Source organism: Schistocerca piceifrons, chromosome 1, assembly GCF_021461385.2.
Source record: "Schistocerca piceifrons isolate TAMUIC-IGC-003096 chromosome 1, iqSchPice1.1, whole genome shotgun sequence".
NCBI classification, from domain to species: Eukaryota; Metazoa; Arthropoda; class Insecta; order Orthoptera; family Acrididae; genus Schistocerca; species Schistocerca piceifrons.
This window is the reverse complement of record NC_060138.1, coordinates 950,473,821-950,500,614: the sequence shown is the minus strand read 5'-3', so window position 1 is coordinate 950,500,614 and position 26,794 is coordinate 950,473,821.

Below are 26,794 nucleotides of genomic sequence, written 5' to 3'. Positions count from 1 at the left end.
CATCATAGATGTAGACCCACTGTAGTCCTTGAAGAGATGGCCAGCAGCCATCTGTTGTGACTGTGCAGGTGCACAATCACCATTGAAGAGTCTTGCGGATAATATAGCAAGTCCATAAACCACCACTTGTGCACTCACAAAGTTTTTGAAATTGTCCTTAGAACCAGCAATGCTGTTATCCAGTCCCTTGCTGAGTTATTAACACACGTGCAAACACTAACAGTCCCTACTTCTCACATATTGTCCACATACTATGACCAACAGAAACGTGTGCAGTGAAATGTAACTAACAAGTTAATAATGTCATGAACTGGTGACAATTACAATTTTATAACATAAGAATACAATTACAAAGGTACAAAATACATCATTAAAAACATAATAATACAGATAACATTTGTAGTACAGGCTTTACAAAAGAATAGAAATAAACATATACATCAGTGTTACAAAAATAGTGACATAAGTACATACATAAAATAATGAGAATAGTTTTCGAAACATTAATTTCACACATGAACATTGAAACAGAACAGAATTGTAAACAACTTTACAAAGAAAATAACATATTATTAATGCAACTTATATTTGAGGATAACAGTATTCCTCCTCATAGTGAATATAGCTTAGTATTAGAAGAGAAAAAAATTCTATGAAACAGTACACAGAGACAGGAAGAAAACAAATACTCAAGGGTACACAAACACATAGTGGGATAACACCAATAGGAAAGGACAGGGTTCGTTTTCAGTGTAACATTTGGTACTGCAGTCCAACCCAAAACTTCATATATCTTTCCTCTTATTTCATCCTTTGTTTCCACCAAAAAAAATTCTATCTAAGCATGCTTTCTGTATTTATATGTTCACACATTTCTTACCTCAACATTTATTTCCAAGAAAATCCTACCTAAACCTGTTTTCTCAATGCATTTCTTCCAATTCATCGCAAGTCATTCTCTTAGAGGCTACCCCCACTTAAGCTAACTTAAATCTACTGAGCTCAGATGCTAAACTAAGGGACGAGGCAATGCAGCATCACATAACAAATCAACACAAACAGCAATGCAAAAAAATGCAAATTGGCAAAGCTAGCAGCATAAATGAGCAAAAGTCAAATTCAATAATACTATGCCTGGCAAACAGCAGCAACTTATACCTAAACATGACATAGCGCAAGCAGAAAAAATATTACACTAAACAACAATGCAGATAAGGGAAATGTATATTCACATCTTAATGTCTATGTAATTAAAGTGGTGCACCACAAGAAGTTATTCTACCAAAAAGTTACCAATTACTTGAAAAGAAAATTATGAATGCAGTTACTAGTTCCTTCTTATTGTTCTTTCCTTTCCAAGTGCTCCTTTTTTAAAGAATGTGGATCATAAAATAATTATTTAATAGATCTGTTGACAGAAAGTGTTCACATTAGCAAATGCATTTTATTTTATAAAAGCAATGCTGCAACACAGCTGAAAAACAGGTATCAAATGAAATAAGCAATTACGCAAACCAAAGCATAAAAATATCATTCAATAGCTATGTGGCATTTCGTAAGTCAGTAGCTCTCAATTCTCGTAGAAAGACACTTGTCATTATCAGGTTTGCAGATGTAAGAATATTTCCAAGGATAATGGCCTCCCCTTTTTTTTATGCTACCTGTGCCGCTGAAAAGGGCTCGCAATAATGGCTTTTTCTCCAGGCGTCTGACACAGCTGGGTGCCCGCGACGCATTACGTGCAGGTGGTCACTTAACTTTCGTACGGAAATATTTACGACAGGAGATTCTGCTACCATGGTAGTCTCATATAAAAATATTTCACAGGTCAAGAATTAGCGTTGCAAATCTGTAGAAACAAAACCCTATAAATGTAACAGTGTCCAAAAAAAATTTTCAGTGGCATTGTGATACATTCATGCATATACACACACATTTCATAACTCTTAAAGTACGATTCTTGGTTTCCAACAACCTTTTCATAAATCAGAGTCCCTAACCCCTACTCCTTATTCCTTACCTTATTACACATATACATATTCATATTCATCAACACGTCTTCAATATTTCATCATAATAGCTACATAGCATAATCAGATTCCTCATATAGCATCAGCTTATTTATCATAAACATACCTCAACAGCATAGTACACATCATCGTCGTAATAATAACATCATAACACTTCAGTCAAATCTTAAAATCGTCGTAACTTCCTCCAATAATTAAAAAAAATTCTCTGCTCATGTGAAAAGTGTCATCTGCCTCAAACGTACTTTAAAAATCATGAATCCATACCAAATACATCATTCAAAGCTCTCATAGTATCACAATGGTTCCGAAAAAATATGAGCATTTCACAAAGTGCAGACAAAATACAATTTCATAAGTGTGAAGTTATCCAACTGTGTAATTGCGTAAACATATGTCACTGATGTAATAAAAAAGTTTATCTCTCAGTTACATGATCAGATAGCTGTGTAATTTGTGTGTTAGAGAAATATGGTACCGATGTGTAAAGTTGTATAAGCAAATACCATATTAGCTAGGGTTCCTTGTGGTTGCCACACACATGGTACACAAAGTAAGCGTGTACCCCCCTGAGGATTAATGTAATTATACCCTCAGGTGTTACAAATTACAGCAATGGAATGAAATGTATCACGGAAAACTTTCTTTGTAATTAAAAAATCTTTGAAAATAAGTGTTTTAAGTATAAGATTAATCACTCAAATGCGTGTCCTGTAGCGCTAAATGCGCGTCTTGCTGTAAGATAATTCTGTGGAACTGTCGTAGTTATCGTCCTCTGTAAGCAAAGTTCTGCTAAAGTCAATGTACTTACCTCATGATACACAAAAGTGAAATGCTTTACGTATAGATATCTTAGTTATTACACTTATTGCCGTGATGAGGAAAGTACTGTACAGTAACGTATTGTTATGCCACGAAAAAGGCTGTCTCATTGTTGCTATACCACAAAAGTTACTACTAAAACATGTTTTTCTTCCTAGAAGAATTCAGAAAACTGTGCAGATATAAAACAGATACACTGCAAAAGCAACATTGTAAATTGTCACTCATTAGTAGTGTCGTGATAAAAATCGTGTAGCTGTCACAGAAACTAACCACTGTGTCATCTGGCATTTCACAGAAAGCACCTCAAATCCTGAATCCACTCTCAAGCAAACCAAAATGTTGCATGAAAATTTCATTAGCAGTGCTGGTATATGTTCTACGTATGTAAGCCGTATATTCATTACGTAATCGTGCAACTAACAAGGAGGAATGTATAAATAACAACACTGTGTCGTCTGTTCGCAATAACAATGCATTAGCAATTACTTGTCTAAGTTACCTATGTTCTTGACTGGATGGTTAGTTAGCTTTTAAACATAGTTGCATATTAACAGTTTCTCAGTGTGACAAATTGTACAAGTAGCGTGAAGTGAAAATTGCCAAGACTAAGTTAAAAAGCAGATTATCTGTCAATAAATGGTTTTACATGAGAAATGTGGTGTAATCCTTTACTCTTCCTAGTACGCAGACTTTCAACTTCAACGGAATTATCATGTGGTATACGTCGGTGAGGAGTGCTAAAAATTTTCTCAAGGTTAACGTCTTATGTTATTTTTCTCGGAGCTAGCGGGCGCACGCGGCTGCCTGCTGCATGCGGTGTGAGTCATTGTCTGTCCCTTTGTTGGCGCGCGTCGTTATTGGGATTAGGAGACCTAACTTCTACAAATTCACGTTGTCGAAAGTGCCCTGCTCTGTTTGAATCCCGCCAGTTCTGATGAAATTCAGGTCTGTCGTTATGATTATCTCGTCTGTCGTCATGTCGGTAGATTTCATAATTTCTTTCTTGTCGGTCACGTGGTGGAGAGTTTCTCCCTGAATCGTAACTGTGCGCCGAACTGTTGCGTCTGAAGTTGTTCTGTCTCCCTTGATAGTATTTATTTTGGTTCCCATATTGTCTGTTTCTCTTATTGTCTCTGTGATAGTCATTACTACGGAAATGCGATCTTTCTCTGTAACTATTATTACTCTGCCAACGGTTGTCGTACGGGTGGTGTCTATTTTGGTCACGATTTGCGTTGTAAGAATAGCCTTGTCGCGTCCAGTTATTATTTCTTTCATCGCGGAATTGCGACTGATGTGATCTGTAATTGTTGTGTTCCTGGGTTCTGCGATTGTCAGTGTCACTTTCCAGTTCTTGTAACAGTCCCTGAAAAGCTTCAATGTCGTCTTTGCAACGTCCTGCCAAAATAATATGTCGTAAATGTTCAGGCAATTTGAGTAAGCAAATGCGGATGAGTTCTGAGGGGCTGTATGGGTTTGAAAGATATTGATTCTTATGCAACATGTCTTCAAAATATTTGACAAGACTGGAAAATTCAGATTGTTCAAAGTGTTTCATCATCATGATGCTATGTTTTACACGGTCTTGTGTAGCTTGAGACCAATATGCTGAGAGGAAGGCATGGTAAAACTCTCCTTCACTGTGGCAATCGTGAATTACCAATCGCATTCTTACAGCTGGTTCATTCTCTAAGTAGCCACACATAAATTCTAATCTGTGTTCCAACGACCAGTTGGGAGGAAAGCAATGCGAGAATTGATGGAGCCATGCTTGTGGATGAATGTCATTGCCAGAATTCTTAAATGTTTTGAATTTACGTGTAGTAATGAACAGCTTATAGTCAAAATCATCATGTCGTCGAGTCGCATATCGGTCATTGTTAGGTCATGTCGGCCGTTCCATCTCAAAATTCGGTGCACATTGCCAATTTCTTTCATAACTTCCGAAATGCCCTGTGTTATTATTTTGTGGCTGTTCCGTATTTCTGTGTCCCTCTTCCCGTATTGGGGCGCGAGTATCCTCTGAAATACGTAATTCTTGTATTAACTGTGTCAGTTGATCTTGTACTTCCCGGATTTCTCTTTGGTGTTGCGTATTAATCTGATTCTGATTTTGTTTGAATTTCCTAATTTGTTCGCACTCTTCAGTGTCAGTGAAGGCTACAGGTCTTGTGTCATTCAGATCATCATCTACCTTTGTAGATAAGTTAGTGAACTGATCTGAAAGTTCAGCTACTTTATCCGATAGTGAAATTATTTCCTCTGTATGTTTTTCTGAACCAAGTTTCAGAGTATCTACTGTGTCCTTTAAGTTTTCCTGAGTTTTTGCAAGTTGCGTAACCGAATCGGTAGATGCAACTGAGTCAATTTTAGCTTGCAAGGTGTTGTGATTTTCATGAAAAATAGTTTGCAGTTCTTTTATGGCTGCTTCATGATTCTGTAATGCATTTTCATGCCGCGAAAAAATAGGTTGGAAATGCTCACAAATTTGTGATTTTACGTCATTACAGACTTTTTGACATTTCGATTCAATGTTATGTAACTCACTAGTTAAATCTTCACGTGTTTGTTCAAGCGTGGTGTGAAGATTTTGTTCCATTGCGTCTAACTGTTGCTGTGTTTGTCTCTGGTGTTGTTCCATTGTGTCTAACTTTTTAAGATTTTGTTCCACTGTGTCTAACTTTTGAAGCTTTTGCTGTGTCTGTCCCATTTGTTGTATTAATTGTAATAACAATGCATTGGTGTCTGAAACATGTTCCTCAGTGCTTTTCGGCAGTGAATTTACACCGGAAACATTCACATTTTGACAAGCAGAAAATGTGTCTTGACTTATTTGAGAAAACGGTGAGGAACCAAAACCTGAATCTACAGTATTTGCGAAATCGTGTCGTGTCATTTCGGCTTCCTGAGGCGAGCTATTGCCGACCGGTCGATCGATAATGCTTCCCTCTTCACTAATTGTTTCACTGTCCACGCCATTGTTTGACGCCCGCTCCATTTCCCTGTGCACAGTTACCAAATTACTACTTTGAACATTAGTAAATTCATTACTCGGCGGCGCTGATAAGCTACGCTCGTCATCGCTATTATTTCTCAGTTTAGTTTGGAGCCTAGTGTTACGTTTTTCACACGCCATTATTGTCACAGTATTTCACACGACAACACAGAAAAACACAATTTGAAGATCAAAAATAAGAGAACACATTAACATAGCACTGAAAATAATATCTAGTTAATTGCAAGCGCAGCTGCGAAATACTTGGTGCAAATCTACATGCATGCCACAACTGTTTTACTATACAACAATGAAAGACTGCAACGACAAAGGAAATTCTCTCTACAATTACGCGCTAGCAATAAACAAAAGCTACACTAAATACACAAACCACAAGAAAAAATCAGAAGATTCCAGTGAGGTATCCTAGGCTAAGGGTCGACATATGAAACGTCCCCTTTGAACAATTTATATATGAGACTGTGCTTAACCTGACACACAATATTTTTAGCGCAACGCAATCTGACTTTCAAAATTCCCTACTAAAGAATGGCCCTGACAAACATTAAACTATACCTTTCACAAATCACTTACCTCACGAAAATCTTCGCTGCTCAAGCTACTGCAATACAGCGAGCGCCACTACTGCCAGCTAAATAAAAGATTCAAACTACTGAAGGCACTAACTACTGATAGGGGTAGTTAGCAAATGAAAGATATTAATAGAGAGCAAACAATGTATTTACCTTAATATCATCACAAGTCATAATATATATCAGTTCATGACAAATTACAAAACTCCGCCATCTCTCTCCCCACATCCACCACTGCTGGCGGCTCACCTCCAACTGCGCAACGCTACGCGCTGTTCACAGCCAGCTGCCGCTGCCCAACACTACAATGGCAGACAACAATGCAAACTAGCCACAGACTGCACACAGCACAGCCAGTGATTTCATTTTCATATTGAGCGCTACGTAACGTTGCCAATAAGAAAACATAAACAGCCTACTTACATAGAGAAAACATAAACAGCCTGCTTACAATATATCGAAACTCTCCCCAACTGCTATAAAATGTCCACTCCAGCTCTACTCGTGATTATACCAATCGCACGCTTTCACCCCTATGACGTTAGCCTTGAGTCAGAGGGCTTCTTACATTAGGAACAACAGCTCACGAGGTTAGCATATTATTTTCTGCAGCCTGGGTTTTTCTAAAGCAGCACCAATGGCTATCTACAATGGGAGTTCCACAAAGCATGAGGAAGCAGCCCCCGCCTACTGCTCGCGGCATCTCTCCGCCACTGGGCGGACACTAGACTGGGAGGGGTTATAAGGCTGGACAACGGTTTGCTACCCCTTGGACACCACGGGAGTCCCAGTTTTCCGGAGTCCACCGGAGCCTCCATTGTCTGCTCCCTGCAGAGTGCCATTTTCCCCAGCATTCTTTGTTCGTCTCGTCTCATCACCAACGCACTGTCTCTTCTCATGCTCCCAAAAAGCATTTAGAAACCAGTGAGTCCATCACCGTGTTAAAGAAGGTCAATGAAGCTACATGGAGCACTGTACTACTAGTAAATGCTGTCCAAGGTCTTCAATACAAACATTCTCACTGCAATCCCCACCATTATCATATATAATATAAGCAATCTCAAATTAAGTGAATCAGTCGAAGCGCGCAAATTAAGTAGACAGGCAATGTTACGTAGAAAGACCTTGGTGTGTAAATTATCAATCATGGGATGAGCTAGCACCATCTGTTGGAAGAGTATGTACAGCGTTAGCAGCATGCTAGAGTACAAATTTATGGCAAATTATGTCATGTTACAGAAGATTGTGAAGTATGCTTTCACATATCCGTGATAGTGCAGTTCGTCCCCTCACTATTTCTCTCTCATCCTACCTCCTTCTCCTCTGCTTACATCTTTAACTATTCCAACAAGAATTATGTTATATTTGAAATAATTCACAAATTACCGTAAAAATTTATAGAGTATTTAGAAATCTAATAACAATAGTCACAGACTCTCTCTCTCTCCCCCCTCTGTCCCATACACACACACACACACACACACACACACACACACACACACACACACTCACACAGAGAGAGAGAGAGAGAGACAGAGAGAGAGAGAGAGAGAGAGACAGAGATGGACAAACAGACAGACAGAGGGAGACTCCCCTTATCACGCTACCCACCAACCATTGCTCTCCTATCACAACGATCAACTCACTGCTACCCTTTACAGCTGCCATGATCCCTTAGCCAGCCCTGCAGTAAGGTCATTTGCAGTGGAAGGAACCGAGGTTGTATGGAGTGAAATGCCTAACTGCTTATATTCTGTTCATTTAGTGCCTACACTAGACCAAATGGCCTCATTGAGAGAATATGAGACAGAGACGTGATAAGTAACTAGTATTTCTGTAACTACGTAACATAACGTAAGTCTATTAGCATGAAAGACTGGATACCTAATATATGAAGTTAAATAATATTACTATTTTACTAGACACAGATGATACGTAATACGAATATGTGAACAAATTAAACATTCAGTCTCAATAGACGGATAGTAATTATTCTTGTCTATATGATACACATAACTGAGGTAGAAAGTGAGGAAGAATGGCCGCAAATATTAACTACAGCACTAGACTACTTTGCTTAGATCTCATTTCTGTAGCTTTTTGATTAATCTTCCTTTCCTCCTCGGAGATAAAGTCTTGTTCTACATCCTTTATTCGTGGTTCCTCATTCGTCTCCACTGTCTCTCATCTTCACTGGTAAACTGAAGTGGGAAGTTCGAATACTACACAGACTGTGAGTCCCTTTTAATCCTCGTTACGAACAATTAAGTGCTAGGAGAAATGGTAAAAGAATTCTAGCACATTTTATTGGAAGTTTATATTAATATTTTATTTATCTTGTCTGTCGAAAGTAATGCGGCAATTAATAATGGAAACTGTGGAGTTCACAACAATGGGAGTTCGTCACTGTTCTAAAGTTGTCAGGGAAAAGCGTAATTAGACAAAAATGTTATAAATCTATAAATGAAGTAATTATCTTTTTCAGGTGTTAAGGTTTACACATCGCTAACAAGAGTTGCATGTGTAATGTCGGTGCAGGTTGCATAATCTGTATTTATGTCGAAGTTAATGATTACATCATTGTTCATAAAATACCAGAGTTTACAGGACGAAATGTCGATGCAGTTAATTAAAGATGGAATAAGTTCGTCATATTTTGGGGAAGGTGAATGGTACGGAGAAGGAAGATGAGATGCGAAGCAAATATCACACACCGCAACGGACATCCGTAGAGTGAAGTTTCCTTCTCCAGACAGTGTAACAAGCTCAAGTTGTTCCATAACTGCCATACTATCACGTTTGTCTTTCCGTCTCTCCCTTAGAAGATTGAAACTAGTGTCAGAAATATCTTATCGGCAACCTTGGTTCTACTTTTTTGGACTTCTTTCATTGCGCATATTGCTAACAGCTCTATCTCCCCCGTTATACTCGCAAATGTTCTATTTGCGTTCTACACTTGCAAGATAATTTCCTTTCAGGCCTATCCCTGACAATGTTTACATTTGGTGCACTGTTCCGAAGCATTACTTATATTAATGAATCACAAAATCTTTTAAAATTTTGTTGAGATTTGATTTTGTTTGATTTTTGTTGTATATTATATTTCTTCACCTGTCAATTCGTTGTATTCTTCAGCTACTTGAAATATGTATTGCCCGTTATTCTGAAGTAATTCGTCACAGTATAGTTTAACTGTAGGTTACTAATGATGGTAACCATCAGTACACACCAATAAAATTCCTAATTTCCGTCCAGTAGTGTCTTAAATTAGCAACAACGCAAAAACTGACTGACACTCTACATCGCGCTCAGTGGTGTGGACTTACTAATTCGTAAACTGTTTCGTATATGACTTGCCATCTGTAGCTTCTCGTTGTGGTTATCTGTAGCTTCTCGTTGTGGTTGTCTTGTATACTACCTAACAGAGATCACTCTGCTAACGCTTTATGGATGACTTAGAAGACTGATGTTACAGGAAGTTCGATTTTTGTGTGCTCATCGAAGCACGGCAGAACACATATTTTAGAAGACATCAGTAGAAAAGGCATGTGAAGTACAACAAATATTCCACTTTGTCGCCGGCCTTTTCAGCTTTACACAAATGGCATAAGCATATAAACTAAACCTAATCGACTGATGACCTTAGCAGTTAAGTCCCATAAGATTTCACATTTCTCTTAAACCTAATCACACAGCAACGCTGCATATAGGGACAAGAATGTAGGACTTCGAGTACTAAATACTGAGTACGACTCTTTACTCAGTCTTTGGAGATACACGCGATGGACAATAGCTCATTTACGATGTAGCAGTTATTCAGACAGAGGTACCAAACTTTTTGCCGTACATGCCCTTTAACTTGTTAAAGTTATCAACGCTTTGACTGAATTTTCTCATTTTGAGAGAACTGAAGGGCGATCTGTTTAATTGTTAATATGCATTGAAATAGACCACATCGCATAAGATATTTTTTATTTACGACCTTCTGTTTCAACAGACTGTGCTATCATCTTCGGATCTTAAAATCTATTGTTGTAAAACATGTTCATTTTACGCTGACGTCATGCACAAGATGTCAAGTGGGTCAAAATAGAACATTATAAAAGGTTTTTCATTGCTTCATTTTTCAGAGATGACAAACCTTTTATAATGGGCTATTTTTATCCAATTGATATCTCGTGGGTGAGATGACAGTAAAATGAACATGTTTTACAACAAAAGATTTTAAGATCTGAAGATAACATTATTGTTGTTGTTGTTGTGGTCTTCAGTCCTGAGACTGGTTTGATGCAACTCTCCATGCTACTCAATCCCGTGCAAGCTTCTTCATCTCCCAGTACCTACTGCAACCTACATCCTTCTGAATCTGCTTAGTGTATTCATCTCTTGGTCTCCCTCTACGATTTTTACCCTCTACGCTGCATTCCAATACTAAATTTGTGATCCCTTATGCCTCAGAACATGTCCTACCAACCGGTCCCTTCTTATTGTCAAGTTGTGCCACAAACTCCTCTTCTTCCCAATTAGTCTGTTGAAACCGGAAGCCTTAAATAAAAAAAATATTTTATGCCATCTTAGTTGTGGAATAACTTTTAATACATGTCAACGATTTTTTCACTCTGACGAATACTCACAAGGATCTCACGTAACCAAGACCAAGGTGTTATTATAACCGTTTTAGTTGTCGACAGTGAGAAATTATCGTTTATTTTTCAGTTCGAGCTATGCTATTCTTTGACTACAGAATAGTAGCTCTCTATCAGACGCATTCAGTTGTATAATCATGTCGTACGTGTAACAGGAATCTATGAAGTAAAAATGAATTTAAAATTTTAATGCTGTTCTACCTAGAGTCGGTCCGCAGCTCGTGGTCTTGCGGTAGTGTTCTCGCTTCTCGCACACGCGGTCCCGGGTTCGATTCCCGGCGGGGTCAGAGATTTTTCCTGCCTCGAGATGACTGGGTGTTGTGTCGTCTTCATCATCATTCATCCTCATTACGGTCGAAGGAAGGCAATAGCAAACCACCACCGCTAGGACATTGCCTAGTTGGCGGTGCGGGTCTCTCGCATCGTCCCCTCCTCAAAATATGGGACCTCCTCATCGCCATCAACTAGAGTCGGTTTGTGTGGCGCCGAACTCGAACGTTCATACGTGCAGACAGAAAGCGGCAATTAGTTTTTGCCTTACATGTTAAGTAATTCACAGGCATCGGAGGGAGCCAGTAATTAAAGCGCTTCTTATTGACACAAACAATTTTCTTATCAAGGTTTCTTTCAAATTACAGCTTGTTTCACGTTAGTACCACAGGGACACATAATCCTGAAACACTCTTGAAACTACTAAGTTACTAAAGCTCGAAATAATACTTTCGCTCTGAGACTTGTACTTTGTGCAGCCACATCCTGACCGGCTGTAAATGATGGATGGGTTGTCAGACTACTACCTATCCATGTTCGTGTATCAGTGTAGGGTCTAATCACTTGTAAAAAAACGATGAAGATTCTCAAAGTAACCACATAAGATAAGCTGAAGGTAACGTAAATTGGCAGACGACAGTTTATACATGGGGACATCGCTCTTTATCTACAATGGTGACTGCTTAAAAACGCTCATACCGTTGATCCTGCTATATTGCTCAACTGGGTGAGCACCATGAATTACGACCTAAAATAGCAAATCGAGCTGTTCCTCGTAATGTGTTCTGTTATTTACATTTAGGGATCAGTATGCAAAGATTCGAGTTTAATTTTCGGTTGATCTAAGCTTTCTTTTGCGATCATTGTTTCCCGTGCCAAAAATTTGTGTACTGATGCGTTGTTTGGTTGGCAGGGATGGATGGGGAAGGAAGTCGAACGTGGCCTTTCAAGGGAACCATTTCGGCATTTTCCTGAAGCGATTTACACACCACGGAAAACCTAAATCAAGATAGGCGGACGTGGATTTGAACTGTCGTCTTCCCGAATGCGAGTTTAGTGTTGTACTGATGTGTAGAATCTGCCCTATGTCGTATCGTTCCACATTCTATGTTGAATTACTGAGTTCTGCTTCAGCTGTTTGTACGAAGTTGTTTCCACTGACAGACGTTCGTTTATTTGAGTACATTTTTTATTAGAGTATAACCCATCAACTAGATACGGTATTGTACCATTTTTATATGGCATCTCTATCATTTTCTACTTGGACTAATGACTATGAAAAGTGATCTGTGGAATATGTGTTTTATTTTAATCTTGGCTTTCCCACACCAGCCGTCTCTGTCTTGGTATATGTGACTTAGGGAACGTCGGTGGAACGATCTTTCCTATCGAATTCGTAGGTGTGTGTTTCCATTGGTTGCTGGAAGGTTTTCTTTTCAAAAACTTTCGAGAAAGTCTGTCCATTAATATGGGCGAGCAAGGAATCCGTATTGCGTGCTTTTGATGCGAGCCGATTGGACGTGTTGCACCCGGAAGCTAGAGCTTTGACTGGCCAGAAGGTGCGCCAAAAAGTGCATCAGCTTGCGGGTACAGTGGAGCGAACGTGGGAGTTGAAGACTGGACGTGCTACAGGCTGGACACGTTAGAGATGGCGTTGGCTGGAGGGGGGAGGGGGACACTGCACAGCTGTACCACGAGGCAACGATGGTGAGACGTAATGCAACTGCTTGCTGGCATACCGTTAGTTAATTCGGGATCAGAGCTTGTTAGTAGTCCCAATTCTTTGGGCCACACTCATTCCAAATTCCTCAAGTCTTTGCCATGTGTGTCGCAAGCTAAATTCTATTCACCGCCCAATTTTAGGCTGAACAGTGTGCTCATCCTCTTGTTTCAATGATTGTTATTTGCGTCCATTTTCTCTCTCGCCTGCTTTTGTGCCGTGCAAATCGGTTAACAAAGTTTTAAGTTCATCTGCACAGCGATTTTCTGTGAATAAGTAATAACCACTTTCTTTCCTTTCGTTTACTCTCAACAATGCTTATCTCTGTTACAGCATGTTGAATCACACACAAGCTTGTTAAATCCTTTCCCTTGTCCCCATAGAGGCACCCCATGCTGACCATATTGTCTGCTAAGTTATGTTAAGGTCTGAATTTTATAAGGGACAGGATAATTTAAGAACTTTCTTAATTAGGCTATTAAACTTCCTCCATGTACAAAAAAACTGAAATAAACCAAAGGCTTAAATTCACCTTTTACTTCAAGCACCCCCCCCCTCCCCCTCGTCTGGGTCATTTTGAGGTACCGCTAAACAGCTGAACTCATAAAGCCATATTGCGCTGCTTTTTTCCATTGCGTCAGGGTAAAGAAATTGTTTTACTTGTTTTCAGTGTAGAAATTCCTCCTACTGTAATTAACTACAGTGTGGTCAATGCACTTATGGAGTACGAGACCTTCATCAGAGGGTGTGATGAAACAACAATAGGGATTAGTAATTAAATGTAGTCAAATTCCATTTTTGCCTCTTTTTGACCAGAAACACAGATTAAGAGCACTAAAACCAACAGATCGCTCCATGCCACCACACATAAAAAACATAGCCAGCATTGCATACATCAGAGGAATGTAAAGATGTAACAGCTTCGAAACATCATTTATGTCTTCAAACCAACCGACAGCTTGTTAAGGTCTTTGAGACACCTGTTATCTCTGCCTGAAACACTCATTAAAAATGATGACAAAATAGGTACTCCACACCTTGATTGAGACACAGTAACACTACAGCCCAAAACGATGAGGACAACATAGATGCGAATTATGCTGAATGCAACAGGACATTAAGTTCATATGTAGTAGAAAGCATAAAGGCCGACTTTCTTTCCTGTTAATTACTGAGCACCACTAAACAAGGTAGGGATTAAGATCATAATTACCATTTATGAACATGTGTCTTTACTAGTTGCAGTTATGGAATATTTAATTTGATTAATTAAAGCTAAAGAAAGCAACAAACGTTCACTAACCAATTGTTTATGCCTGTGAGGTATTGGCGGCAAAGTATAAATCAGAATACGCAAATAGCAATAAAGGAGTAACGTCACTGAAGAAAACTAAAAAAGAATGCAACACATGGATAACTGAAAAATCATGAAACTTAAGATCACGTAATATCATTGCAGTAACAATTAAACTGAACATCTAGCGGCAAATTAACTCTCCCTTTGGCACATACTTCTAACTTATCAAAGAATGACCAACAGTAAATTCTTTGGGATGCTTTATTACACATAAAACTTATTTACTGTCAACGATGGGGATGCGGAGGTGAACATTGAAGAATTGGAGCGAGTTAAAGAATGTTTCAGTATCTCGTCAGTGGTAAGTTGCTTATTGTGGTGTCTAGATAGCGCTGCTTCTTTACTAGAGAGAGAGGGGCAGACTGAAAGAGAAAGTGGCAAGGAAGCGGCTATCTTACCTTGGGCCATCGATTTGTGGCGTCTGTGGCTGAAGCAAAGCGATTGTAAGGGTAACCTTACGTACTTTCCGGAGATACAATATCGCGACAAAGAGTAGGACGATGGTCTGACCTGCTACGCCAGACTCTGGAACGCAACACACTTCACAGACTTTACGCCTCTCCACCACAACAACTCAGGTACTCTATGAGCAAACCGAGTCTCTACTTTGCGGTTCCCTCTCTGCACCGCCTGCGAGGGAAAGACTATCATCTTGATACAGCAACAGGAAGTACTTCTAGGTGACTACAGTAGCAGCTAGTACGGAACGTACTGATAGAGAGTAAAGCGCAAATTTATTGTTTCTAAACTGGTTCTAGTCTACGAAACTTAGATTCATCAGTCTCTCCAGTTTGCGAGCTCATAAGCCTTGGACGTAGACTATCATCCAGTACATGCTGCATATTATGAAACGTTGCCCGGTGTCCTACAGTTATCGTCATATGATGGCTTAACGCTTACAGAGGGCTGCGACAATCTTCAAGGGTCTTTTTCCTCACATAAGCTTTATAAGTAAAGGTGTCGCATCAGACACGTATCTTCTTCTTTTTTTACTATATAAAAGGAAGTCAACAGACAGAAAAATAATATCGTAAATATAACAGTAAGGCAACGCCTCTTAACGAATTTTTTAATTCCTTTACTTTCTTTTTCATGAAGTGCTGAATGATATGTAAGTAGACATTGTACTGAAACTCTGATGAACAGCTTCATTTGATGCAAGATAACAGAAATGCATAGGAAAGATGAGCAAAGATAAACCAAGGTTGGGGATGTAAAACAATGAGAACTAATTAAACAAACAGGACTTCATCTCAGATTCAAGAGAAGTAAAAACCTAGCTGACAAACAAAGGCTTAACGAAGCGAAAATGAGCGTAAGGAGAGCAATGAGAGAAGCGTTCAATGATTTTGAAAGTAAGGCGTTGTCAACCCTAAGTCATTTTTGTCGTTTGGAAAATCAGCAATTGGGTCAAAATCATCTGTTCAATTTTTCAGCGACCACACCGCCCCCGAAACGGAAAATAACAGAGAGAAGGCCGAAATACTGAATTCGGTCTTCTGAAGTTGTTTCACCGCCGAAGATCGTAACACTGTCCCCCCTTTCAACCGTCGAACGAACATCGCAATGGCAGATACTGAGATAACCAATCGCTTAGTAGTGGAAAGGCTTCAGGACCTGCTGAGATACCTATAAAATTCTATAAAGATTATGCGAAAGCGAAAGAACTTGTTCCTCTTCTAGCAGTAATTTATCGTAGATCGCTTGAGCAACGAAACGTACCTTACTACTGGAAAAAAGTGCAGGTCATTCTCGTTTTTAAGAAAGGCCGTAAGATAAATCCACAAAATTACAGACCTTAACCGTTGACGTAAATCTGTTGTAGAATTGTGGAACATGTTTTATGCTCAATAATTATGACGTTCTTGGAAAATGAACATTTCCTCTATAAACATGGATTCCGCAAACAGAGATCCTACGAAACTCAGCTCCTTCTATTCATCCATCCGGCCTCTGTGGCCGAGCGGTTCTACTCGCTTCAGTCCGCAACCACGCTGCTGCTACGGTCACAGGTCCGAATCCTGCCTCGGGCATGGGTGCGTGTGATGTTCTTAGGTTAGTTAGTTTTAAGTAGTTCTAAGTCTAGGGGACTGATGACCTCAGATGATAAGTCCCATAGTGTTTAGAGCCATTTGAACCATTTTTTTGGTGCGCAGACTTGTGTGAGGCCTAGCATTGTCATGAAGAAGGAGAAGTTCGTTTACATTTCTGTAGCGACGAACACATTCTAGTTGTTTCTTCAACACTGCAGGAGTCACAGCTGCACGCAGCCGGCAGGGAGGCTAGTACTTAGAGCTCTTTCAACCATTTGAACCAGATCCCCAGCGCAGCGATTTCTGTAAGGCATTTAACACCGTCCCGCATTGCCGTTTAACGAGAAAAATACGAGCTTACGGAGTATTGGAGTAGACCTGCGATAGGATTCAAGACTTTCATGCGGATAAAACTCAACGCGTCGCTCTTAACGGAACTAAATCGACAGATGTAAAAGTAATATCCGGAGTGCCACAGAAAGGTGTGATACGACCGTTGCTGTTTACAATATATATAAATGATCCAGTAGAAAACGTCGGATACCCTTTAAAGCTATTCGTAGATGATGCAGTTGACTATAGCAAAGTAGCAACGCCAGAAGATAGTGAGAACTTGCAGAACGACCTGCAGAGAATCGATGAATGGTGCAGACTCTGGCAGTTGACCCTGAACGTAAGTAAACGTAACATATTGCGCATACATAAGAAAAGAAATCCACTATTGTACAGCTACACTATTGATGACAAACAGCTGGAGACAGCGTCTGCCGAAAAGTATCTACGTGTAACTATCTAGAGCGACCTTAAGTGGAATGACCATATAAAACAGATAGTGGGAAAAGCAGACTCAGATTCATCGGAAGAATCTTAAGGAAATGTGACTCATCCACTGAAGAAGTGGCTTATAAGGCGCTTGTTCGCTCGACTCTTGAATTTTGTTCATTTATCTGGGATCCATATCAGATAGAACTGACAGAGGAGATTGAGAAGATCCAATGTAGAGCGGCGCGTTTCGTCACGGGATCGTTTAGATAGCTGAGAGAGCGTTAGGAGACGAAAAACAAACTCCACTGTCAGACGTTACATGGGAGGCTTTGTGCATCACGGAGAGGTTTATTACTGGAATTTTGGGACAGAACTTTTCAAGAAGAGTCAGACAACGTATTACTGCCGCCTCCCCCCCCCCCTCCCCCCCATACATCACGCGTATTGACCATGAGGAGATAATTCGAGAAATTAGAGCCAATACAGAGGCTTATCCACAATCATTCTTCACACGCACTATTCGCGAGTGGAACAGGGCTGGAGGGATCAAATAGTGGTAATGAAAGTACCCTCTGCCACACACCATTTGGTGTCTTGCAGAATATGAGGTAGATGTGGATGTTATGTTACGTTAATTCTGTGGATGGCCGACAGATGCCTTCAACATTTCTACATACATTTAGCGAGATCGTTCTCATTCAAAAATAAATAAATGTAAAAATAACGTATTTGAGTTACTGTAATAAATCGTTTTCTCGTGAAAAAATATCGTTAGATATTTGAAATGAAGGCTATATACTGCAAGTATTAAGAAAATTATATCTGTGATAACTTTTTATTGTGATTGTCTCAAGGAAATGTAACTCGTGCTAGAATAATATTTCTGGGCCAGTGTGTTTCCTTATGAGTTCGACAGTCATGACAGATTTTTCTGCAGTGCGTAATTTTCACACGTCTTAGTAGTGGATTTAACTTCCAATGTGTGCTGAAGACGAACATAGCCTGGAGGGTGAGCGACTGGGTGCAAGCGCGGAAACAAAAATACTGCAAGGGACGTTACATTTGCTTTTACATTAAAACACGAGAAGGGTGATAGGCGGTTTGTAGTTGTAGTACCTTTAGATTTTGTGTTCTTTCCAACTTTAATTCCTTTAATCTCTTAATAACTTGAACTTTTTACTTTAATTTGCTTACGTTTAATACGTCTATATTAACTGCATAATTAACATTATAAATGCTTCTCACACTGAGTACAAATGGAATCGAAACTCTCTGAACACAAGAGAGTTGATTCTGTTCTGGACGAACAGGTTCACTTACGCAGACAACACACAAAAGACAACTTCTGTTCAAATTTAATTCTACGTATCTAAATGTACCATCCACAAAGAGCTATGTTACCATACCAGTGCGCTATGTATAACGACAACGCAATAAATTGTCGGGTTTGGGGTGAGTGGTTGGGCCACTGGTAATGCTTGCGTCACTGCGGCAGCACGCAAAGACGGCTGTGCTTGGGGCTCGACACGCTGCCCTCTGGTATTAGCTGGATGGTGGCTTGCATGGTGCCGCCAAGTCCCACTAGAAATTCATCGGCTGCATCAGCAGGTTCGGACAACAGGTGAGAGGAGCGTGAAGGACTTAGTGCTTGCAGAAGGCGAGCCCCGTCTCTAATCAACAGCTGCTATTGGTGGTGAACAGTCGTCTCGCTGTCCGGCGTAGCTCTGGAATCACCGTGGTGCTGCTGGTTTCCAGCGACCAGGAGTGATATTGGCCTAAAAATCCAGACTTATTTAAAAGCCCCTGGAGCGCGTCTGTTTGACTGAACCCAGGCACCTAGACAGTTCGTCCATAGCAAGAGACCTGCCCTGGTGTGGTGACCTGGCTACATGGTTACTGGTGTGTGGTATAGCTGACTGCTACGTTCACCAAACATAGCTTCGCAATCCACTTGCATGTCTGTTCCTGCAACCCACACGTCACCACATAGGCGGCTACTGGCTCGCCGCTGTTAACGCAATGTTCCATGGCGGCTTCTACAATACTTCTCATTACCTTTGCTAAGCACTTATATTTCTACTCAAAGACTAGGTAGTGGCACTACAAAATAATAATTATAAATAGGTAAATAATAGAATGTGCTCTGCAGTAGAAGGGAAGGAAGATTCAATTTAACGCCCTCACGGCATCGAGATCATTAGAGGCAAAGCACGAGGCCGGATTCTGTCAAGAATGGGGAAGGAGATCAGTCGTGCCCTTACAAAGGAAGTCGGCAGTATTAGAACTGACAGAAATAGTTCCTGATCCAGTCAACAATAGCGACTGTGTTACGAGTGCACTAGACTGTCAAAAAATCACAAACTGAGCAAGGGACTATATAAATAAATGGTCACCATGACCAATAGCTACCATCGCTCTAGTAACTTGGACACAAAACAGCGATCAGTTAAATATCTCAAATAAAGGTCAACCAGCAGTGACAGATTTAAGAGATCACATTTATATCTAAACACGCGATCGTCTTGCTGCTCAATAATCAAGAGACACGATGTGAACAGGTAGGTAACGAGAGACGTCTTAGCGCAGTTGAGTCTCCTTATTTAAAGTTTTCTGTTATTTAGCCCATAAAGTGTAGGCGTTTTGCCTGAAACACAACCTCTCTGTGCGACTGTGGCGACGTCAAATGAAGGGTAGTCTCTTGCTTTTGTTATTGACAGTGTAAACGTGTTTTTGTGTGACACAGAGAGACTCTGATCCATTTCGCTGACATTGTAAAAATTTTGACATGTTAGCAGATGATTGCTTACAAATTAAAAATAATTTACAGTAGATAAGCCTTTATTAAAAGCATCTTGTTAATAGCACCTCTGCCATGGATGAGTTATTTTTGTAGATGGTGCCACATCAGGTTCGTTGCACTGTGTTTCACACAAACGAATATTAATCTCAGCAGCTACTTCTTTCACAGTGACATTATCGGAGGTAATAATCAGCCTTAATGGTCTCCTATCGCTATTATTAGGTTTAATTTACATTCCATTCGTTTCTTTAGCCTGATAATAATCTCCCATGAGCTTCAGATACTGCCATAACGACAGGTTCGTTGTTTCTGATTTTTAGTTACGTATGTGAAAATTGGAGTAACCAATAAGAATGGCCTGAATGAACTAATACTCACTGGATGCATTGTATAGCGTCCCTACTCTAAGTTATTAAAATTGGAATGATACACAGTACAAACTGGTCACACAGGATTTCCCCTGCATAACCACAAACGACCTAACTTTCGAGCAGCATGTCCGTTTTCAATGTGAAGTGCTTTACGTTGTTCCTAGTTATTTTTGCTGATTTTACAACCACCTATCCTAATTTGTAGAAACACGATTTAGCTGAAGAACACATCCTATGTCGCCACTGGGATGAAAGAATCACTGCAGAGTTAATACCTTGTCTCGTTGCCCGTTTACCATACCGGTATAAACAGAGTGAATCACTTGAAACTAGAACCGCAAATATTACGGAAATGGAAAGTGTTATTGATATGCGGCTGTCAAAATGTTCAAATGTGTGAATTCTTAAGGGAGCAAACTGCTGAGGTCATCGGTCCCTTGCCTTACACACTACTTAACCTAAATGACCCTAAGAACAGCACACACACCCGTGCCCGAGGGAGGACTCGAAACTCCGGCTGGAGGGGCCGCGCATTCCGTGACATGGCGCCTCAAACCGCGTGGCCACTCCGCGCGGCTATGCGGCTTTCATAGAATGGATTCGAAGACAGGGACACTTACTTTAAGCCTATAAACAGATTGTAAAATGACTTAGAAAGTGCTTTTTTGTGTACACATACACTTTTTTAAATGGAACAAAGTCTGTTTATACTAACAAACTAAAAGTGGGATAAAAATGGTTCAAATGGCTCTGAGCACTGTGGTACTTAACATCTGAGGTAATCAATCCCCTAGACCTTATAACTACTTAAACCTAACTAAGCTAAGGACATCACACACATCCATGCCAGAGGCAGGATTCGAACCTGCGACCGTAGCGGTCGCGCGGTTCCAGACTGAAGCGCCTAGAACCGCTCGGTCACTCAGGCCGGCAAAAGTAGGATAAATTAGAATCTCAGTAGTCTTTGTTGCAGGATTTTAGTGCGAGTCGTTTACGAGATATCATATTTTAAAACCTTTCCACACAGGCACTTGTTTCTGACATTCAGTCTGCGTAGCTGCTAGGTATGTTGTTATGTTTGCTTACAGTGCGCTTGTGTGTTCCTTGAGTGCTTTGCGACTTGCTAGTCATTTAATGTGAGACAGCCCAAGCAGTAGGTCGTGAGTGGACGATGGGACTTACCAGTGCTTAAAAGGTGGACATGCTCATGTTATATGGAGAGTACAGGACCAATGCAGTTCGTTGTAGTGCAACGTATTGGGGAAAATATCCCAATAAATAGATGTCAACCATCTCAGTAATTATTTATCAGCCTTTTCAACCAGTTATGTGAAATTGATAGGATGACACCTAGACCACGTAACAGAAGGAAACATGTAACAGAAGAGGAGGAAATTAATTTCTCTGCTGCTGTTGAAATTGATCAGTTTATCGTACTTTGAAAAGTTTCCATCCACTGGCTTACGCCAGTCAGCTTACGTAGTTGCTAGTTGCGATATTGTTATGTTTGTTTACAATGTGCTAGTGTGTTCGTTGAGTGCATTGCGACCTGCTAGTCAGTTAGTGTGTGACAGACCAAGCAGTAGACTGTGATTGGACGATAGGATTTAGCTTGCTCATGGTGTGTGGAGAGTATTCAAGACTACACTGGTCTTGTAATTTGATTAGAAAGGCTACAAACTACAGTAAGTCTACACCCTTACAGCAATCACTTTAACTTGTAAGCTTTCCAGCTGTCTACCTGACCATGCATGTTATAAATCAATTCTGCCCTCTGACAGTGGTTGTTACTGCTAGCCTGCATTGGAGGTTATCACTTTTATCAGAATCTTAAATAAAGCTTGAATGCTGAAATAATTTAATGAAATGGTGGTCATATCATTATAGTAGTCAATTATTGATGGTGATTAATATATCAACATAGGATTAATCTTTTATAAAAGAATGGCAAAAAATTTATTGATCATGAAATAGGACAAACAACACAAGGTAAGAGAGTTGACAAATGTATCATGAAATGTTGGCAACACAAATAGAAATCAGAAATAATTAGCACACCATTGGGTGCAACTTCATTCGCAAAGGGTAAAATTTATCTATTTACTATGGCCCAAAACATGGATAACTCAATCTCATATTATCTAACATTAAAGAGACGTTGATGGATTTATTTTACACACGAGTCATACTACATTGGTGGAGCAGAAAACAAGTGGCGAGACTGTGATTCTGTTTTCCCTAACAAGCTGTAGCAGCAATATTATACCCCTTTGTCGATGCTTAGCACTGTCTCGGGTGATGGTCGTGGTGCAAGCATCTGCAGAGAAGAAAGGTGCGACGCCTAGAATACGTTAGCACGTGCATGAGATATGCAAAGTCATGGGCTGTCGATCTGTTGGATGATTCGCAATTACTCTCTGATGGAGACCTGAAATCTTGGCAGATTCCAGCATACGACACTCCCGTTCACCAGTCATACAATGCACCAATATGACTCACTTGTACGGCAGTGCACATAAGGAGGTCAAATGTCAAGGTGGCAGACCTGATACGAATAAAATTGTCCTCAACACAGTGAACTGTCCCAGATGATTGAGGTCTAAACTGTCGGTGCCGCTAGGACTTCACCACAGGCTCCCCAGTCAAGACCAACGACAGTACGAAGTCACGCTCAGGGCAAGTGTGCGAAGAGAAACCCACCCACAACAAGTGTCAAGACCAGACTCCTCTCCAGAGCAGAATCCGAAGACCACGTTTCTCCACTCCTCTCTTTCCATCAGTCCTTACTAAATTCAAAAAAGCACCTCATACTATCACCCCACAAGGATTTTGTGGCAACCGCAAGTCTCCATGAGTGCCTGGTCTTCCGTTTCGCTCATCTGCTCTACCCTCTGACCAGTCTTCACCAAAGATTAAAATGTGCTTTACCCTGCTGGAGAAGCAACCAATCCATAACTGAGAATTCCCAAGCAGGCAGGAGAAGACATTATGCTCCCTAACTGTTTCTCGCATTGCCAGTTTAGCCCAGGGAGGCAGGCCAAATGTTACAGCATATCCGACTATGGGTCTCAGTTAGACTAACAGAAGTTCTTTTGTGTCCCAAGATAGACCATTTCAGGCCCAGCATAAATCTTACGCCCCATTCTAAATGTTTTCCAAAAGCTTGAGGCTTCCCAAAAACCTAGGCAGACAGAGGGATGACACCACCTTACAGCTCCGTCGATAGTATCCGGTCCAAGGTGAACATGGAAATCCACGGATTTTTATGGTCACCATCCCTTTAAATAATGGTCTTTCATGACATTGTCGAAACACCTTCGTTGGACGACCTGCTTCTCTCCTGTGCCCTGACACCTCTTCAGTTGAAATCACTGTCTGCACACACTTGGCTTCCAGATCCCAAATGTCCACCGCAACATTTGCTGTTAAATAACCAAACTGCCTCAACTCCAGGAAATACTAACAAAGGAGGGCCACCATATAAATCCCACATGCATTAACAATGTACATGCTCCCATCAATGCCTGTTCATGTTGATAACTCCCTGTCGCCTCATAAAAATGATTTCTAGAGTGTAATAACCACATTAAAGAGTAGCCTTGAATATGAAAATAAGTGACGGAATTATTCGTCTTCCCTCAAGAGTAGGAAGAATGCAGTTCATTGTCGTACAGTGTATGCTACAAAATATACCAACAGACGTCAGTCATCTTGGTAATTATTTATCATTCTCTTCAACCAGTTGCATAAAAGTGGTTATGTAATACCTAGACGACATAACAGAAGGAAACAAGTGACGATCGAAGAGGGGTAGTGTTCTTGCTACTTTGCAACTGATCCGCACACTAGCTCCTGCGCAATCGCACGAGTAAGTGGCATGAGTCATGTAAGTGCCCTAAGTATTCTTCTTTGACATAGATTCCATCCGTATTACATGTCTTTCCACTGAGAGCTGCGTGGAAATGATTATGAGAATTATTTTAATTACTGTAATTTACCGCAGACTCAGATCTTCTTTGGTGATCAAGCCACATTTACTAATCATGGTCAGTAAACAGCGGAAACATGCACAATTGGTCTGTTGACCATTGCCGTTGGCTTCATCAAGTGGAATGTCAGCGTCCATGGAGTGTATACGAGTGGCGTGGGATAGTGAACCACCAGCTCATAGGTCCATTTTTCATATATGGAATGCTGAAGTGCAAAGTATCGCAGCCTCCTAACAGACCATCTTCCACTGACGCTAGATGACGTTCCTCTGTAGACTAGGAGGAACTGTTCAATTGGACGCAGGGAACCTGTACCATAACCGACCAATTCCCCGGATATGACGCCTGTAGACTTCTTCTAGCAGGGAAAGCTGAAAGATGCTGCCTAAAAGTACATACCAACTACATCACATGATATGCTAGTATATATTACTGTAGTGTGTTCGGACATCGCCCCTGGAATGCAATCACATGCACAGCAGTCATTTCAAACCAGGCTGGTAGCGTGGTCATTCTGTACACAACCTATGATGGTCAGTTGGCTCAGTTCAGGTCAGAATTTATACATGAAAATAGTATCTCCTCTTTCGGACATGTCTGAGAGAACGGATAACATCGGTGACCATGCAGCTTCATACAATGAAATTACAATGAAATGAATACAGGCTGCATACAGGAGTTGATATAAGTCAATGGGGACAGTTGAAAATGTGTACCCTGATTGTGAGTCAAACCCGGGATCTCCTGTTACATGGCAGATGCTCTATCCATCTGAGCCACCAAGGATACGGACGATAGTGCGACTGCAGGGACTTATCTCTGGCACACCTCGCATGCGATTTTTTTTTCTTTATTGTGATTTTGACACCTTATACAAAAGGTGGGCTGGCAGCGACAATATTACGCCGCTCTTCAGCCACAGTCAGTACAAAGAGAAACAATGAAGACACAGAAAAACATAATATAACAGTGGACAAAAAACAGTAAACACACTAACGAAAAAAAACAGAGCCGTTAACAGGTGCAGTAAAAGATAAAAAATGGTCAGCACTGTACACGAACGGTGGAGCGTGGATCGGTGAAAACACTGAAGCACTAACACGGCAGCACACACACAGAACCGATGGCGATGATCTCTGACCCGCGAAACTTCACTTGACGTGAGCGAGTCCGGGGACCTGCCAAAAGGGGTAAAGGGGCGGGGAAGAGGGAGAGGGCAGTGGAGATGGGAGGGGGAAGCCTGGGGGGAGGGAGGGAGGAGGGAGAGAAGGGAGAGGTGTGCCCTAAGGAACCACAGGGAGGGGAGAGGGAAGATCAAAGTTGATAGGAGGGGTAGATGGACGGGATGAGGGCATCATCAGGGAGGGGGAGTTGGTGGAAGCCACCTTGGGAGAGGGTATGGAGAGTGGAGAGCAGGTGGGACGTGGGGATAAAAAAAATGGTTCAAATGGCTCTGAGCACTATGGGACTCAACTGCTGTGGTCATAAGTACCCTAGAACTTAGAACTACTTAAACATAACTAACCTAAGGACATCACACACATCCATGCCCAAGGCAGGATTCGTACCTGCGACTGTAGTGGTCGTGCGGTTCCAGACTGTAGCGCCTTTAACCGCCCGGCCACTCCGGCCGGCACGTGGGGATACAGGCGTGGCAGCGGACAGGGGGTGGGAGAGGATAGGAGAGACAAGCCGGTGAGGGGGGTCACGTTTACAGGTGGTATAAATGGTCCGTATCCATTCGAGGAAAAGGAGGAGGTGCGGGAATGGAATAAGGTCATACAGGATCTGCGTGGGGGAGGGGAGACGGATGCAATAGGCGAGGTGGAGAGCATAGCGTTCAAGGATTTGAAGGTATTTGTAAAAGGTAGGAGGGGCGGAGATCCAGGCAGGGTGGGCGTAGCAGAGGATAGGGCAGATGGGGGACTTATAAGTGTGGATGATGGATAATGGGTCCAGACCCCATGTGCAGCCAGAAAGAAGCTTGAGGAGGCGGTCTCGCCAGCCGGTGTGGCCGAGCGGTTCTAGGAGCTTCAGTCTCGAACCGCGATACCGCCACGGTCGCAGGTTCGAATCCTGCCTCGGGCATGGGTGTGTGTGATATCCGTAGGTTAGTTAGGTTTAAGTAGTTCTAAGTTCTACGGGACTGATGACCTCAGAAGTTAAGTCCCATAGTGATCAGAGCCATTTGAAGCCATTTTTGGAGACGGAGTCGGGAGCGTGCCTTGGCTTGGATTGTCCAGAGATGAGGGCTCCAGGAGAGGCGACGGTCAAAGGTGATGCCAAGGTACTTAAGGGTGGGGGAGTCCCGTGAGACCCACATTCACACCTTTTGTCCCGCACTATATTCATAGTGCCCCTGCCCGTTATACTCATTACTCGCGGCTTGCTGCCGATTTC